Here is an 18,476-nt window from a genome sequence, read left to right on the forward strand (position 1 = left end):
AAATGTACGATTGAAATACCTGCATACATTAACAGGATCCAAACAGCACAATTCTCCAGGTGTCTTGTACTCAATATTTTTTAAATTATAATTTGCCTCTAAAAGAAATTCAAGTAAATCATCCCAAGCATACTCAGCACAGCTTAGGGTAAGGAACCATGTAGGAGTTCCTAAGTTCTGTAGCATACATTTTAGTTCTCCATGACGACAGTACCAATATTCATTAGTCCCACGCTGACATGCCACAGATTAATGAGCTGAGATTCTAAATGATCATCTCCCTGGTGCACTTTATCCATAAAATCAGATACATTTTGCAGATGTATTCCAGTTTTTAAAATGTGATTGACTGCATATGAAAGTCCAGACAAGTCACTCTCAAACAAAAGATGAAACATATAAGGAATACATTGTCAAAATCTTGGATCTTCTGCATATAATCCTTTTGTCCATTATTCAGATGCTGGAATCTGCACAGGACGTTCATCATATCGTCCTCCTTTTCCAGTTGGGAATAACTGCGGTAAACAACGAGATTTCAAGCTCTCTTCCCATACACTTACGGGACTTCCTTTTGCTTTTTTCATTTGGAACAACTCTATAGTGTTCCCCATTACGTCTTTTGAATGAAGTGGATGCACACTGTAATGTTCATAGATTTCTTCATATCTTAACGTGTCCACTTTTTAAATTTGTCCACTTGACGTTTCAGTATCTTCTGCGAAAACTATTTCTTCTTCTCCCACATACACATTTCTATAGTACTCATTGTTTTTATCAGATACAATGTTGCCTTTTGCACTTTCCTAACATCCACTAACTCCTGCCAGATGTTCTTATTCTTAGTTGGCACACCATTAACAAGAATAACTAGTGGTTCACTTTCTACACTATCTACACCAATAGTTTCAATATTTTTCTTTAAATGTAATGGTAAATATACAACTCTTCCTTTTAATCCTCTTTGTAAATCTGAAGGAGGCAATTTACCTGTTTTAGGCTCCATACGAACAATAGCCTGAAACTGGTGCACACATTGAATGAGAATAGACTCATAGGTGTTTAAATCTATCAATTCTGAAAGAATAGCAAGTAACTCTAAATTAATATGCACAGATCTAGCATGTACTTTAGTCTCATCTAATTTGTTATAACAATATTTACAAATACGCTGATCAGAACCCAAATCAAAACAATTCTCTACCAACAAATCAGTTGCAAATTCCTTCCACTTATCATTATTTTCTTTTTCACTTTTTAAATACAGATCAACACTCCTAGTCTGATTTTTATAGTGAGTTCGCCGACAACAAATACAAGAAGAATTTGTCCTTTCACCTGAAATCACCTTAAACTTTGTAATTTCACTTTCAATTTTTCTTTGTACAACTATGTTCAACATTTGAGGAACATGGCGGCCACTAGCTAGACGCTAGCGGTCGTGGCGGCAGTCCGGGGGTAATGATATTGCTGGAGAGCGGACGCGACAAAGGAATCAAAGCAGAGAGAGCGGAAAGTGTGTGGGAAACGCCGCGGAGGGGCAGGGGGTGGTAGCTCTTACCCCCGTCACCACAGCAAGGCCAGGAATTAAAGCGGAGGTCGGGGGAGAATGGCGAGCGTGGCTGCCGATCGCAGTTCTTTTTCACTGCAGATGAGCATACAGTAGAAGCAGCGTATTAAGGATACAGCATTACCCACAGTGAAAAAGAGGTAGTCACTGGCAATAACTGAGCAGCAGAGCGTTCGGTAATGCTCACGGAGCTCAGGCATGGAGCGAGGCAGCAGGGAGTCTCTACCGGTTATGGTGGGCTGGAATTGGGGGCAGAGGCAAAAAAAGCAGGGCTTGTTTGCATAAGGTCGGGAAGGTGCAGGCTGAGAGGGGATATCCGACAAGTGCCGTGGAGCAGTATCAGATGCATGGGGCCAGAGAGAGGGGGAGAACCCTGCATATGGAGACAGAGATTTACAAGGAAGGTGAGGCTCCCTCCAGATACACGCTGAGGACCATGAATAACGGAGGCAAGACGCCTACTCTTTCTATTTCACAAGAAGCCCTGCCTGATATACCACAAGGGGTGAAGACTATTGTTAAAGTGAAAAGAGGGCAACAGAGGGTAGCCTCGCAAGGCAGGGGGACTTGGGGGGCCATAAAGAAAGGGAACGAGGGATAGAATACAAAGAAATCCTCGCTTCCAACTGCGAGAGTTAAAGTTACGCCCTCATTGAAATATTTTTTCGTGTTCTTCAGAGTATGCAGAGAGATAATAATACAGTAAGCACAAGCCCCAGCCCAGAAGAAATACTCAAGGATACAATGGAGCATGACAGTAACTCGGGGGAAGCTAATGTCTTAGAAGCCACTGCTGCAACAAGCCCTTTAAGTACCTTGGGTTGTCCATGTAAATCGAGAGATGAGAGCAGGCCTCCGCAGCTAGACATTACAACAGTTTCAACTAGTAATAGATATTCAGCTTTAACAGTATCTGAGGAGCCGAAAGCACTTTCTTCAGTACAATCGACGCAAGAATAGTATAACTAGTCCAGAAAGAGGAGTTTTTGAGACAGAGGCTTCATTAGCCAGTATTCTATTGGAGCTAAAAAAGGACATCAAAGAGCGTTTTGAAGTATCAGAAGCTAACCAGTCAGGTATACAAGCAACCTGTTCGGAACTAGCTCAGAAGCTGGATAACGTTACTGCTCGCACCAAAATTCTCGAGGAGGAAATTGGTGCTGTCAAACAGGATGTCGCGAAAAATGCTACTGAGATCTTTAATCTGGGAAAACAAAACCAAAATGCTAAGGGAAAATATAGAGAGAATCGAAAACCACTCTCGCAGAAATAATTTAAGATTCTTAAATATTCCCGAAAATGAAGAAGGACTAAACATGAAGACTTTTATAATCTCCATCCTACAGCAAACGATTCTGAAGGAGAAGGGGGAGATTAATCTTGAGCAGCCACGGCCGGTAGTAGGTGTAACTGCAGGGCGGTGACGTGGGGAGGGGGCAGGGTGGAATTTCGTTGTGTGCATTGCATCACCAAATGCGATGCAGTGTGCGCAACAAAATTAATTTTATTTATTTATATGTTTACTTACCTGTTAAAGTCCGTAATCCATACATTACTAACCCCTCCAACCCTGCCCCTCCCCCTCCCCACGTCACCGCACTGCAGTTACACCTACTACCGGCTGCGGCTGATCTTGAGAATGAAATACAAAGGGCACACAGAGAGCCATTTCGATGTAACCCCCAGAGAGCTAAACCCAGAAATATCTTGGTGAATTTCCTTACTTATAATATTAAGGAGGAGATACTTGGTAGGGCTTTGAAAAATGGCCCATTTGTGTTTAACGGTTATTCCTTTCTGGTTAGGTCTGACGTGTGTAAAGCTACAGAACAGAAGCAATGGGAGCTAGACAGGAAAATGGAGGAGCTCCGAAGGTTAGGAGCAAAAGTGCAGTTAAAATTCCCCGCTATGCTCCGTATAATGTGGAACAATAAAATGTATAACTACCACTCAGTAGAGGATGTTGAAGCACTAATAACTAAAATGAGTAGCAAGAACTCGCCAAAGTAAAAAGGAATATATAGTTTTTTTAGCTCTCCAGCACTTTAACAATGTATAAATAAATTGTGTGTGTTAGTAAATCCCCCTAGGATTACACGCCTATAGGCATTATTATGCCTAATAATGTAGGGAGGGTTCCTCAGGTGAGGGTTTCTCTGGGGGGCACAGTAGGAGGGGGTTGGCGGGGGAGCATGGGTGGAGAGCAGTGGGGGAAAAAAAATATAAAAGTCCTCAATACTTTTATGCAGGAATGCCTTCTTGGAGTAAGATGAAAACTAAAAGGGGAGCTCACTAAGAAAGATGACTTTGACTAACATTCCGAGCATTAAAATTCGCACTTGGAATGTGAATGGCATGAGGTCTAAACCTAGGCAGAGGAAAATACTTGAGGATTTAAGAAATAGTCAGGCCCAGGTAATGTTGCTACAGGAGACGCATCTTATGGCAAATGAGAGTAAGGAGCTGTTAGGGAGATGTGGTTGGGTCCAAAATTATATTGCCTCAGATCAATTAGTTTGTTGTAAGGGACTAGCTATTCTGGTTAGGAATGGTTGTGGAGTAGAATTAAAAGAGTCAAGTACGGACAGCTCAGGTAGATGGGCCATTGCCCGGATAAGATGGGCCGATATGGAGTTTCTATGTATTGGATATTATGGTCCCAATGAGGACAATCCTCAATGTATTGTAGATCTAGAATTGAGGATTTGGCAGCAGCTTCAGTTCCTGTAGTTGTAGGTGGTGATTTCAATGACCTTTTAGACCCTGTGTTAGATCGGTCTACAAGAAGGGAGAATATTTATGTCTCCAGAATGAGGAATGCTTTGAAAAGCATGATAAGTGATTTTAACGTAGTGGATGTATGGAGACACTTGAAGGGTAAGACAAGGGGGTATACGTACCAGAGTAAAACACATCATCACTTTTCAAGACTCGATTATTTCCTGGCAGATAGAGCCTTCTCAGCAAATATTAAGCAGATCAAGCACCTCCCTGCTCATACTTCACATTCACCTGTAGCGGTAACTATACAAGGTATGGGGCCACAACCGCCTAGGAGATGGACCTTAAGGCGCTCACTGCTTTTAGAAGAGGGGGTGGAGACAGCTCTACAGAAATCAACAGCAGAATAACTTTTTCATAACTTAGGTTCGGCTCCCCTGGGCATAGTTTGGAATGCCTTTAAGGCATATATTCCGGGAATCCTAAAAAATTTAAATTAGTCAGAAACTAGGAAAGCACGTATGGAATTAGAGATTAGCGAAAAGGAGATAGGGATCTTAGAGAAGGCCTTACATTCCGTGAGTCTAGAGGGAGAAAGGGTAAGGCTGGAAGAGAGGTTGCAAGAAGCGCAATTAGATTTAAAATGAAACTAGAGCAAAAGTGTAAAGTTAGATGGCAAGCAGTGAAAATAAAAGAATTTGGATATGGGGAAAATGCAGGTGCTTTGCTTGCCTGGAAAGCGAGAGTGGAAAGGTCAAGGAACGAAATAAAAGAGTTAGAAAATGAATCAGGGGAAACCTGGACAGTTGGGATTCTATGCAGGACCACATAGTTACAATATTTTCACAGCTTTATACGGAAAATATTGACGCTGACAATGTAAAAACTAGATGCTGGCTTAATACATTAGATCTTCCGTCATTAGGTGAAGAAGGAGAGGATATTCTAGAAGCCCCAATTACACACAAAGAGATAAGGGGAGCAATAAAAAAAGCCTAAAAACGGGAAGGCGCAGGGCTCGATGCTCTTCGGGAAGAAGTATATAAAATAATAGCAGATGAAATAATATGTATGTGGGAACTGCTGTTTAATTCGATATATAGAGGTGAAGTGCAGTCTCCGGAATCGTGGCATGAAGCTTCTGTAGTTTTAATTTTGAAGCCTGCTAAAGATCCCGTTAAAGCAGAATCATATAGGCCAATCTCCCTGCTAAATGCTGATTATAAAATCTTTGTCAGCATATTGGCAGGGAGGCATTCCAGAGTAATAACCCAACTTATACATGAAGGGATTTATCCCTGGAAGGCAGATGTCTGAGCAAACCCATGAAACTAATTGGATGTATTGACATAGCGTCAGCAAGATCTGTCCCCTTGGCGGTGGTCACATTAGATGCTGCCAAGGCATTCGACCGAGTTTGTTGGGAGTACCTATGGGCAATTCTAGAACAAATGGGGTTCGGGCCTCACTTTATAACTACAATGAAAATTTTATATAATAGTTCTTCAGCCAGGATTCTCTTAAACGGAGTCCTTACTAAGAGCTTTAAGAGTACAAGAGGGACACGACAGGGTTGTCCAATTTCACCCCTGTTATTCAACCTATATATTGAACTATTTGCCCAGGTGCTCCGACAAGCTATGCAGGTGAAGGCCTTCCATATTGGAATGTTGGAAAAAAATATCACTTTATGCGGATGACCTAATTATTTATACAACAGACCCGGTTATTACGATTCCAAGGGTAGAGCAATTGGCGGATGATTATGGGGCTCTGTCTGGATATTTGGTAAACAAAGAAAAAACAGGGATTATGTTCTGGAATGTCCTGGACTGGAGAGGGAGTGTACAGAGGGAGATCAGATATTTAGGTATCAATATTCTTAATGCAGTGCAGGACATTCCACAGCATAATTTGGAAAGAATTATAAAGGAAATTGGGAACATTTTAACTTGGTGGAGGAATCTTACACTGACGGTATATGGAAGGGTGAACCTGATAAAAATGGTTATCATGCCGAAGCTCACATTCCTTTTTAATTGTATACCATTATCATTTCCAAATAAGTTAATAGATAAAGTACAGGGTAAACTGGGTAGTTTTGTTTAGGCAGATAGGGGAGCACGTATGTTGTGGAAGAAGGAGGCAGAAGGAGGGCTTGCACTACTCGATGTGATATTATATTGCATGGCATTCCAGTTCAAAAATTGTAGGGTTTTGTTTAACACAACAGGGCACAGGGTGTGGGGAGGGCTTTGTGAGGTGATGATTAAGGAGTAGGGGGAAAAAGATTTTTGTTTAAGTTTGGTGCTAAGAAATTTTTCAAAAAACTAAAATTAAAAATATTGAAGGCAGCTCTGATTTTGTGGGTCAAGATCAGGAACATGTTAGGGATTGGATATTATTCTGGAGAGGCTCCAATTTGGGACTCACCAGGTACGCCTGAATGGCTGTTGGATCAACTGAGTGTCCCACTTAGGAGGGCAGGCATAGAGGTCTGGGGGGATTTGATAGTGATGGGCGTAGTGGTCCTCCCATGGGTGGTATTATGGAGTAAAACAGGGGGATCCATGTCTAGATTTAAATTTCTCCAGTTAAAGTCTTGGGTGGAAGCGAATAGACTTGAGATCAAGAGCCTTTGGGAGTTCAAAACAAGAGTGAAGAGCGAAACAATAATAAGGAAGGAAATAAGTGGATGGTATCACATATTACTGACTTCCAAGGAGGAAAAAATCAAAGCCCCCTATGATATATGGGACGAGGTGATGCAGACCCCCGATCCGCAAAAAGTATGGCAGCTCTCTTTCAAGATACTGTACAAAGTAGTTAAACCATCAATCTTGAAGAGAAACCATTTTTTTTTACGGCAAATAGGTTGTACTGGACCCCACAAAAACTAGCAAAGTTTATAACCAATGCCCCCCCAAATGCCGCAGGTGTGCTAATTATAAGCATATGTTTTTCGAATGTCCCCAGTTAGAGGTGTACTGGTCTGAGGTCAAAAAGATAATTAATGAAATTCTTGACCAGAACATCAAAGTTAGCCTCTTATTAGTAATGCTAGGGATAGTGGATCAGCCGTGTAACAATATTACCCGGGATAAACATGCCTTACTATTCTACCTAATCCTTCTCGCTAGGCGAGAAATTCGCAAGAAATGGATTGAACCTTCCCCACCACAAGGGATGGACTGGATATGTACAGCAAGAATAACGGCGAAAATAGCTAGCAAGCCAGAGTTTAATACACATTCTAAGATATGGGAGGCCTTCCAGAAGTGTATAACCCTATCTGTCCAATGATTAAACCTGCGTGGTCTGTGCAGCCAGGTCGCTAGGAGGGCACGAGCGCAGGAGCTATTGAAATATCGCAAAAGCCTGGGGAGGAACAGTTCAGCTGACAGGCTACTATTTGCATATAATGGTGGTATGAGGACAAAAAAAACCAACTATGATCAACCTTCTCTACAACATTTTCTTCTATTAATGTCTGAGTTTCTTCACTCTCTTGTTCAGGACCAAAGTAACAAAACTCAATATCATCACAAACCTTTTTCACATCTGATACTGACCGACGCAAAAGAGCACTGTTCAACTCATTTAACTTTAGTGCTGGACTTTTTGCATTATACAATCTTCTCACTAACTTCCGCATTTGAGTATGATGTACTGCCGACATCCTGAAATGGTGAAAAACACTATGACATACTTTCCTAGAAAGACAAGCCAGAGAATGACCATGCAAACCAGTATTTATTCTCACTCTGCAAGAGTCTAGTCCTTGCAGCACCTTAATCTTTTGTTCTCACATTTTTTTACTATGTGCTTGTAAGAAACTGCGTAATTTATCAATAGATTCTAGTTGTACACTACAAATACTACTGCAATTCCAAGTGTACACTGGGGCTTTAGGACGTCTGCCTAGAACTTCATCAGCTATCACTTTTTCTGCATTTCTGGGAACCATTTTCTCTTTCTCAATTGGACAACCATTTCTAACCTCATAAGCTCGACCACTGGTGTCAACTGCACGCAACAAATCATTGGTCTAAAAAAAACTCTCTTCACTAAAAAAAGGCTCAGAACATGAACTGTGTTTCCATTCCCCTAAAAAAATATCACAAAAATTACATCTGTTAATTACTTTTTTCTTCTTACTTTTGGTCTTCATTAAATGGATTGGTTTATCTAGTGATCGAATTCTGTTTAATACTAAAATTATTAGTTTCCTTTTTGCTTCAAAAACCTTTTCAACAATGGATTCGATATGCTTTTTCTTTTTATAAAATAGAGTTCTCTTTTTATATTTTTTCGTATATTTCATCAAATGATGTACTACTCTATTATAAAATATTTTTTTACGGAATTCTTTATATTGATTTTCTCTTCTTTTGCTATAAGTTGTATCCTTTGTATGTATATTGCCTTTTTTTCCTTTCCTATTCTTTGCACTTTTTTTTGTGCTTTCAACATTTTCAGGTTTTTTTCTGAGTCTAGTAATATTTTTAATAAAGTTCTTTGTGGTCCTACTAGAAATGTTTCTCTTTTTAGGCACATTATGTTGGTCATCCAATACTTGTGGTTGATTTTTTTTCAAGTAAGTATCCTTTTTCTGAACTTTTCTTTTTCTTTCTTTCTCCGACATGATAACTTTATTTTAATGATGATAAACAGTATCTATAAAAAATAATAATAAATAAGTGTATATAATAACCTTATAAATTATACTTTTCTATTACTATACAAACACATTTCATATAAATTCTAAGAAATTGTAGGCCTGAAGCACAAGTGTGAAGGTGGTTAGACCACTACATCCATAGTGCATAGCAGTTTGAAGCACTCCTTAACTCTAAAACCTGTCTCACTGCATTAGTACATGCATATTAACAAAATGATTACAATACTATAAGGAGAGACACTGAGTGAATTCATAATTGGTTCACTTTTACTTTAGTGAATAGATTAGTACATGGTACATAAACAGTCACTATGGTTTTGCAACAGCACTCACAGTATGTTTGCAGGAGTGTATGGATAGTGACTGGAGAATTGTAGGCCTGAAGCTCAAGTGTGAAGGTTGTTCGACTACTATATGCATAGTGCATAGCACTTTGAAGCACTCCATGCCCTAAAGCCTGGCTCAGTGCATGAGTACATGCTTACTAACTGAATGATTACAGTACTATAAGGAGAGACACTGGGAGAATTCTTAATTGGTTGACTTTTACTTTAGTGAATGGATTACTACATGGCACTGAAAGATTCACCATGACATTGCAACAGTAGTCACACTGTGTTTGCTGGAGTGTATGTATAGTGAGTGGGGAATTGTAGGCCTGAAACACAAGTGTGAAGGTGGTTGGACTACTACATGCATAGTGCATAGGAGTTTAAGCACTGCGTGCTCTAAAACCTGGCTCACTGCAAAGGTACATGTACTTATATGCCTATAAACACATCAACCAACCAAATCATTCTCTCTCAATTTTCCCAAATGGACACTGACTCACAGTGTGATTCTAGACAAATAGCAGTATTTCTTATAAATGGAGTGTATACATACTGACTGGGGAAATGTAGGCCTGAAACACAAGTGTGAAGATGGTTAGACTGCTACTTGCATAGTGCATACGAGTTTCAAGCACTGCATGCCCTAAAGCCTGGCTCACTGCAACAGTACATGTACTTATATGTCTGCAAACACATCAAGCAACCAAATTATTCTCTCTCAATGTTCCCAAACGGACACTGCCTCACAGTGTGATTCTAGACAAATAACAGTATTTCTTATAAATGGAGTGTATAGATACTGACTGGGGAAATGTAGGCCTGAAACACAAGTGTGAAGATGGTTACACTACTACTTGCATAGTGCATAGGAGTTTCAAGCGCTGCATGCCCTAAAGCCTGGCTCACTGCAACAGTACATGTACTTATTTGTCTGCAAACACATCAACCAACCAAATCATTCTTTCCCAATTTTCCCAATGGACACTGACTCACAGTGTGATTCTAGACAAATAACAGTATTCCTTGCACTTCATTGAAAGGATTACTACATGCTACTGAAAGAGTCACTATGGGATTGCAAGAGCACTCAGAGGGTGTTTACTGGAGTGTATGGATACTAATTGGGGAATTGTAGGCCTGACACACAAGTGTGAAGATGGTTAGACTTCTACTTGCATAGTGCAAAGGAGTTCCAAGCACTTCATGCCCTAACGCCTAGCTCACTGCAATAGTACATGTACTTATATGTCTGCAACACATCAACCAACCAAATCATTCTCTCAATTTTCCCAAATGGACACTGACTCACAGTGTGATTCTAGACAAATAACAGTATTTCTTATAAATGGACTGTATAAATACTGACTGGGGAAATGTAGGCCTGAAACACAAGTGTGAAGGTGGTTAGACCAGTACATGCATAGAATATAGGACTTTGAAGCACTGTGTGCCCTAAAGCCTGGCTCACTGCATGAGTATATGTACTTATGTATCTGCAAACACATCAAGCATCCATTACACATACTTCATTACTGCATTTTACTATTAGAGCTAAACTCATTTTGCAAACACATAACCAATGACTATTTTCTAATTATACCAAAATGTCAGAACACAATAGGTTTTTAATCAATTACATGTCAGCAAACACTTGAAGTACCAAAATGCTTCTCTCAGAGTGATTCCTAAATACACACAGACTCAATGTGTGATTCTAGACAAGCAACACTATCCCTTGCATTTTACCAAAACACATTTACTAATCTACAAGACATAAGGTGACTGTACACATTGCACACAATATTCAACTACACATTAGTATAGAGTGCTTCTGTCAGAATGATTCCTAAATGCACACAAGACTCACTGTGTGATTCTAGACAAAGAACATTGGGGCATATTATCTAGCTTGTGCGATAAAATTATCGCCGCTTTATCGGCCGAAAACGTCCGATAAAGCGGCGATAATGGGCTTGATAATATGCTCTATGAATTCCAATCGAAGCCCATGTTAGATGTGAAGACATCTAACATGGGTTTCGATTGGAATTCCATAGAGCATATTACCAAGCCCATTATCGCCGCTTTATCGGCCGTTTCCGGCCGATAAAGCGGCGATAATTTTATCGCACAGGCTTGATAATATGCCCCACTATTCCTTGCATTTTACCAAAACACATTTCATAGTCTAGAAGGAGTACTGCATTTTAGTTTAGAAACTTGACTCATTTTGCAAATGCATAAACAATGACTGGTTTCTAATTCTACCAAAACATGAGAATGTTGTAATGTACCTTTTACTTAATGCACTCTCCCTACAGAGGTTCTCTCTCTTGCTTCTCAGCCTGTGATGAGGTCAGATAGAATATTGAGTGTGTTTGTATTGGAAGGGAGAATCAGTTGGTGTGGATGGGCTGAGCAGCGAGGAGCCTGCTCCTGGTGGGGCACTTCTATGGAACAGAACATCTTCCTTTAACTAAGAACCTGTGATGTAACTAGAAGAATAAAACTACTACTTGTAACTACAAGACATGACTGCGCATCATTCATCGTTTTAACACTGGCGACGATAGAAAGAACCTGTGTGAGCTACCTTGGATGGACTTGTTCTTAATAAACTGAAGAAGCGCATTTAAAAGAAGCAGGCTGGCAGTCCAAAAGAACCTGCGTGCTATTTCTATGGATATGGACTTTCAAAACTTAAGGCATCTCAAGTGAATCTGGATTTGAAGTAACCTGGCAACTACAATTTATGGATGTGTTGAAAACTGGTACTCCCAAGGCCCCACCAGTGACCATATCAACGGTCGCCCTATCACGTAAGTACCAGTTTCCTTTGGTCTTTGGTCAGTTTCAATACAAGCATTAATCAAGCACACAATCGGTACAGCGTTTTTTTGTAGTTGTTTTTTTTTTTAGTTGCTCTGGCAATACCACACTGACTTCCTCGTCTCATCAGTGATAGTTCCTGAAAAGTGAAGACAAGATTCACAAACAGATTTTCGTAGTCATAGGATTGCCACTACAATCTTTAAGCTGTGTTTTCTATAACGGTGGCAAATGGAATGGGACCAAATCTGAAGAAGTGTTTAGTGTCTGTGTGGAAATGACTTTACTAGCAGTGGAAGCGCTTTTACTGAGCATCTCAGGACCTTTATTTTTGCTTTGGGAAGGTGCCTGTAATCTTATGTCTTTTACATAGAGAGCACCATTTTGATATGACTGTTCCTTTTTGCTGCGGTGGTAATGTAAAGAGTGCCGTCGTGATGGGAAATTTACAGTCTAAAATGTGATTTTGACATGTATTTCCATCTCTCTACGGTGAGGGAAAACAGTTGCACTTTTAAAATGGCTCGCACATCTTACCTTTTTCATCGTGTAGCGCGGAGCCGTTTCAGAAGCTTTCATGACGTCAGGGTGATTAGTTCTTCATGAAGACGTTTTGTAGCAGGAGCAGGAGCATGACGTGAGCCACCCGGCGTGCGTCTCCTGTGCGTGATGCCATCTTGTGGTTGGAGCCTCCAGCCACTCTGTGTATGAAGTTATACACTGCACTGTGCATTTCCAGATGAAATTTGCAATTACGTCACTTCGAGTGAGGAACAATAAAGTTTCAACATGGTCAGTGGTCTACGAGGGTTTCCTTATACAGTTTCAACGAGAGCTCCGTCGAGTTTCAGGTCAACGTGGTGGGACAATTTGTGCATTCGTCGTCGGGGCATTCTGAAGGAATTCTGATCACCTCAAGTATTCTTAGTTCCCGTCATTCGGATGGACATATCGGCCTGCATTGTGCCTCTTTGGCGTAATCCTCAACATTGAACTTCGTGCACCAGCGCTTGGGGCAGCTACAGCAATGTACAACCGGATAACAAAGTGGAGTGGGCCTCGGGTGAGTGATCGCTCGCCGGAGTAAGAGACTTTCTTTTCCTTATTTTATTATTGCGATGTTTCTTTCTGGTTTGTGTTTTTGTATTTGAGGGTTTGCAGTATCTTTCACTTGTGTCTTTTCTGGGCGTAGGGTATGGGCTGGTGAGTGCACATTAGGAGTTGTGTTCTTTGCTGTCTGAACTGTCATGATTGTATGCTAGATTTTCTGTTTTCCATTATTTTACCAGTTTGTTGTGGGTTCAAAGATACCCTAGATTGTCGTGGGTTTAAAAATATCCATAGTATGTGCTAGAGTGTTTTGGGTTTAAGGTTACCCTAGATTGTCATGGGTTAAAACCCATGATATGTTTGCTTTTTGTTTAATAAAACCCATCTTCTGTTTTGTCTTAGGTTTAGAGATACCCAAAATATGTTTACCTTGGGTTAAATAAACCCATAAAAAGTTTACTTTGGGTTTAAAGATACCCAAAATATGTTTGCTTTAGGTTTTGGATACTCATAATCGGATTGTTTTGGGCTTATAGTTACCCATAGATTATTTTTGGGTGTGTTTTGGGTTAAAGGATACCCTAGACTTACTTTGGGTTTATAAGTTTCTGGAGTGTTAGCATTTAGTGCCCAGTCTGGTGACTTGGATTGTCTTGGTATGGGTGAATTCTGATTCCTCTTCTTTGAGGTAAACCTGTCTTACCATTGGTTTGCGCAATAGAGGGTTGTAGATCCCTATTTTGTGCAGTCTTGTGCCTTAGTTGTGGCGCAACGGGTGCTCAGTCTGGTGACTTGGATTTGTGCAGTTGAGGGTTGTAGATCCCTGTACTGCCACAGTTTTGTGCCTTAGTTTGTGGCACATTGGTTATGTGGATAGCACCCACTGGTTTTTAAGAATGGATTTATTTATCTTGCATTCTTGTTGTTTTTGATCATTATGAAGGGGAGATGTGTGTAGTAATCTTAGTTATTTCATGGATCCTCCTTTACCCTCATTTGTATGTTTTGCAACTTTCATGCATTTGTTTGTTTTGCAACTTTCATGCATTTGATTGTTATGATCAGTATAGCAAGGGGGTGATGTATAATTTTGTTGTTATTGCATTCTCCTTTGCTGAAACATGTGTTTTATCATCTTCACACATGTTGAATGTTTTCCATTACTATAAAGGGGGAGATGTGTTGTAATGTACCTTTTACTCAATGCACTCTCTCTACAGAGGTTCTCTCTCTTGCTGCTCAGCCTGTGATGAGGTCAGATAGAATGTTGCGTGTGTTTGTATTGGAAGAGAGAATCAGTTGATGTGGATGGGCTGAGCAGCGAGGAGCCTGCTCCTGGTGGGGCACTTCTATGGAACAGAACATCTTCCTTTAACTAAGAACCTGTGATGTAACTAGAAGAATAAAACTACTACTTGTAACTACAAGACATGACTGCGCATCATACATCGTTTTAACAGAGAACAACACAGTTATCTGTCTGCAAACACATGGAATATACAAATGCTTATCTTAGAATGGTTTCTAAATGCACACACACTCACAATAAGATTCTAGAGGAAAAAAAGTATTCCCTGCACTTTAGCAGGAGAAACACATTAGTCTGATTAAAATCAAAATGCACCACTTACATCCTCTCACAAATTAATAACTCACCTTTCAAATTGTTTTGTAGATTAAGAAGTATGTCAGTCACACACCAGATTTTCTTATACAGAATCTCTGTTCTGTACAGCTCTCACCAAAACCAAAGAATGGCAAAGTTTCCCTCTCATTTTCAACACATATAGATCTAAACATCAAATCACATTGCTTCCCACATTAATTCAAAAGCAAACACACATTTCTATTGGTTACACATTTCAACCCTTTCCAGTTGACATAAATTTGAACCCTACCCCCAATCTGCCTTCTTCCTGTTACCATAGAAACAGTTCATGAAACACTTAACTGAGCACACAGGTCACAAGCTTACCACACCAATGTTGCTAATCAAAACAGCAAGTGTGCTTGACTTTTCAAAATATCAGCTTATCTTATGTAATGTTCCTTTCAATCGGTTTTTGTTAACCACTAAAAATCATGCTTTTTAAAAACAGAAACATGCACCATAGTTTTCAGTGTAGGGTGTTGTCAAACAACCAATCATTTCTTTTCTTTTTTCAAAACTGCATCTTATCCACAATTTTAGAAAAATCATACTTTTCAAACTGACATTTCATTTACAGAGACCATCTGAGTGATCCAGACCTCCCTTCAAGATGCTTAGAGTGTGGATTGCGGGGCACAGCTGTATTTTCTGGAGCCAACGGAATGCCGAAAACAAAGGAATTTACAAAGACCTAGGTTTACCAAATGTAGACATTAAATGGATTGGACAGAGAGGGTTAAAGTGACACCAATTGATGCCATTGGTTAAATCCTTTTTGCATCTCCAACACCCTTCCTCATAATTGTGCACTGTGGTGGCAATGACCTCGGCACTTTGACTGGGGTAGGTCTGGAAATGCTTATGAAGGACACCTTTGGAGAATTGATGTCACTTTTCCTCCAAACTACATTTGTCTATTCTAACATAGGCCAAAGGCAGAAATGGAACTGGTCCAATCAATTTTGTCCACAGATTGAGAGAGCCAGGAAACATGTCAATAAGTCTGTTTCTGCTTTTCTCTGAGACTATAGAATGGGACAATTTACCACAATAGTCTGCGTTTCAATATGGATGGCATCTATAGGAGAGATGGTGTACATTTTACAGATGAGGGAAACAGAGACTTCCTCTTGAACTTTAGACTCTGCTTAGGTACTTACTTGTAGGAACCAAAATCTCTCAATAAACACAAGGGCTCTTTTTGGAACCACCTAAGAACTAAAAACAAAAGCTTGATGTATATCTAAAAATTTTTTGTGATTTTTTGCTTGGAGTCGCGCACCCAATGCGTCAGAGTCGTGAACCGAATGATAAAAACTAGTGCACCAAACGCGCCGGAGTCGTGCACCCTACAGATTAGTAGTCGCGCTTCCAATGCGTGCACACCAGGGGGCCGCGCTGAGCGCCGCGCTGGATGCGTGACTCCTAATTTTACTGTAAAAAAAAAGCCCCTTTCGCAAATTTTTATTATCCTGGGACCCCATCCACCGGGGCTTGTAAAAAACATTGGGGACCATGGGGGGAGTCCCAATGCCTCCACAGTCCCAGCTGGCTCCCCGCGCCCTTCGGAAGCCAGGATTGCTTTTCCACATGGGGAGCTCCTAACATGCAGCTCCCCGTGTGGAAAACCAATATGGTTTGGATTTTGAAAGAGAGAGCAGGTTTCCCTGCTCTCTCTTTCAAAATCCAAACCATGTTTGCTATGGGAGGGGGGGTGACTCCCGCCCTCCCATAGCAAACAACAGTGTCCTGGGGGTGGGCACCTCAGGATACTGCAGGAGCCGGCCCTGGGGGGTGGTGGTCCCCTGGGGCTTTGAGGGCTCCAGGAGGAGGGCTACACAGCCCCCTCCCACAATACATAAAGCCCCAGGGGGTGGTGGTCCCCGGGGCTTGGGGGGGCCATTGAGCTCCCCAAAAAAATATACTGGGAGGGGCTTTTAAGCCCCTCCCAACAATTTATTTTGTAGCCCCGGGGGTGGCGGTCCCTATAAATTGCCCCTATAAATTTAACCATCAAGGACACAGCAGTGTTCAGAATAAATCGCCAGATGCGTTTCAAGGGTAATCCTTTTCTTCAGTGGCATTGTTGCAAACTGACAAAGAAGGCGCTGTTGAAGACACACCCGGTACTTGCATCACCTGTCCTGGTAGGTGTGGCCTCTCACATGGCCTTGTGGGTGATGTAGTGTTCTTCTTGTTATCCCCAGTGGGCGCGCTTTCTTCATCTCTTAATCGCAATATGTAGTGTTGTGCCTGTCCGAGGCGGGGCCTGCCCCGCTTTATGGCTGCCACGCGGAGCTTATTGAACTAGCTCCCCCCCTGTAAGGGCACCAATCCGCCTTTGTTCTACATATGGCAGCGGCAGCGTGGTGCCCCCAAAGACCCGCTAACAGTGGTGGGCTCGTCTTCACGACCGGGGAAGGGCCGCTTACAAATCCATCATCACAGGAAACCCATTCGAAGCAGAGCCACACGGAGGTAAGATTGAAGCTCACGTTTATTGGGAGACAGCCTGCCAGCAGGAACCATCAAGGACACAGCAGTGTTCAAAATAAATCGCCAGACGTGTTTCAAGGGTAATCCTTTTCTTCAGTGGCGTTGTTGCAAACTGACAAGGAAGGCGCTGTTGAAGACACACCCGGTACTTGCATCACCTGTCCTGGTAGTCGTGGCCTCTCACATGGCCTTGTGGGTGATGTAGTGTTCTTCTTGTTATCCCTAGTGGGCGCGCTTTCTTCATCTCTTAATCGCAATATGTGGTGTTGTCCCTGTCCGAGGCGGGGCCTGCCCCGCTTTATGGCTGCCACCCGGAGCTTATTGAACTGGCTCCCCCCCTGTAAGGGCACCAATCCGCCTTCGTTCTACATATGGCAGCGCCAGCGTGGTGCCGCCAAAGACCTGCTATATATATATATATATATAGCTATAATTTAAAATAAAATCAAAACATTCTATATTAAATTAAAAGTGTAACTATTTAAAAAAAAAATTACTTAGATTTCCCAATACAATAAGTGCAACAGTAGGTAAAGTGTTGGAAAGTGGAATAATTAAATGTACTATTCCAACTCCAGTGAGTGCAACAGTAGGGAAAGGGTTTGATAGCAGAGGAGTAAAAATTACTATTCCCACTCCAAAGAGTGTAACAGTAGGGAAAGTGTTGGATAGCCGAGGGGTAAAAATTACCATTCCCACTCCAGTGAGTGCAAAAGTAGGGTAAGTGTTGCATAGCGGAGGAATTACATTTACTATTCCAACTCCTGTGAGTGTAAAAGTAGGGAAAATGTTGGATAGCGGAGGGGTAAAAATACTATTCCCACTCCAGTGAGTGCAACAGTAGGGAAAGTGTTGGATAGCTAGGGGAAAAAATTACTATTCCCACTCCAGTGATTACAAAAGTAGGGTAAGTGTTGGATAGTGGAGGAATTTAATATATTATTCCAACTCCAGGGATAGCAACATTAGGGAAAGTGTTGGATAGAGGAGGGGTAAAAATTGCTATTCCCACTCAAAAGAGTGCAACAGTAGGGAAAGTGTTATTAATATTATTATTAATTATTTCTTCATAGAGCGCATGGCTACCCTTAGGCATCCCAGTGCTAATTGCCACCCAAAGAAGATTCAGGGCTCACTGCAATTTCT

Source organism: Lissotriton helveticus, chromosome 8 (genome assembly GCF_964261635.1).
Source record: "Lissotriton helveticus chromosome 8, aLisHel1.1, whole genome shotgun sequence".
Classification (NCBI taxonomy): Eukaryota; Metazoa; Chordata; class Amphibia; order Caudata; family Salamandridae; genus Lissotriton; species Lissotriton helveticus.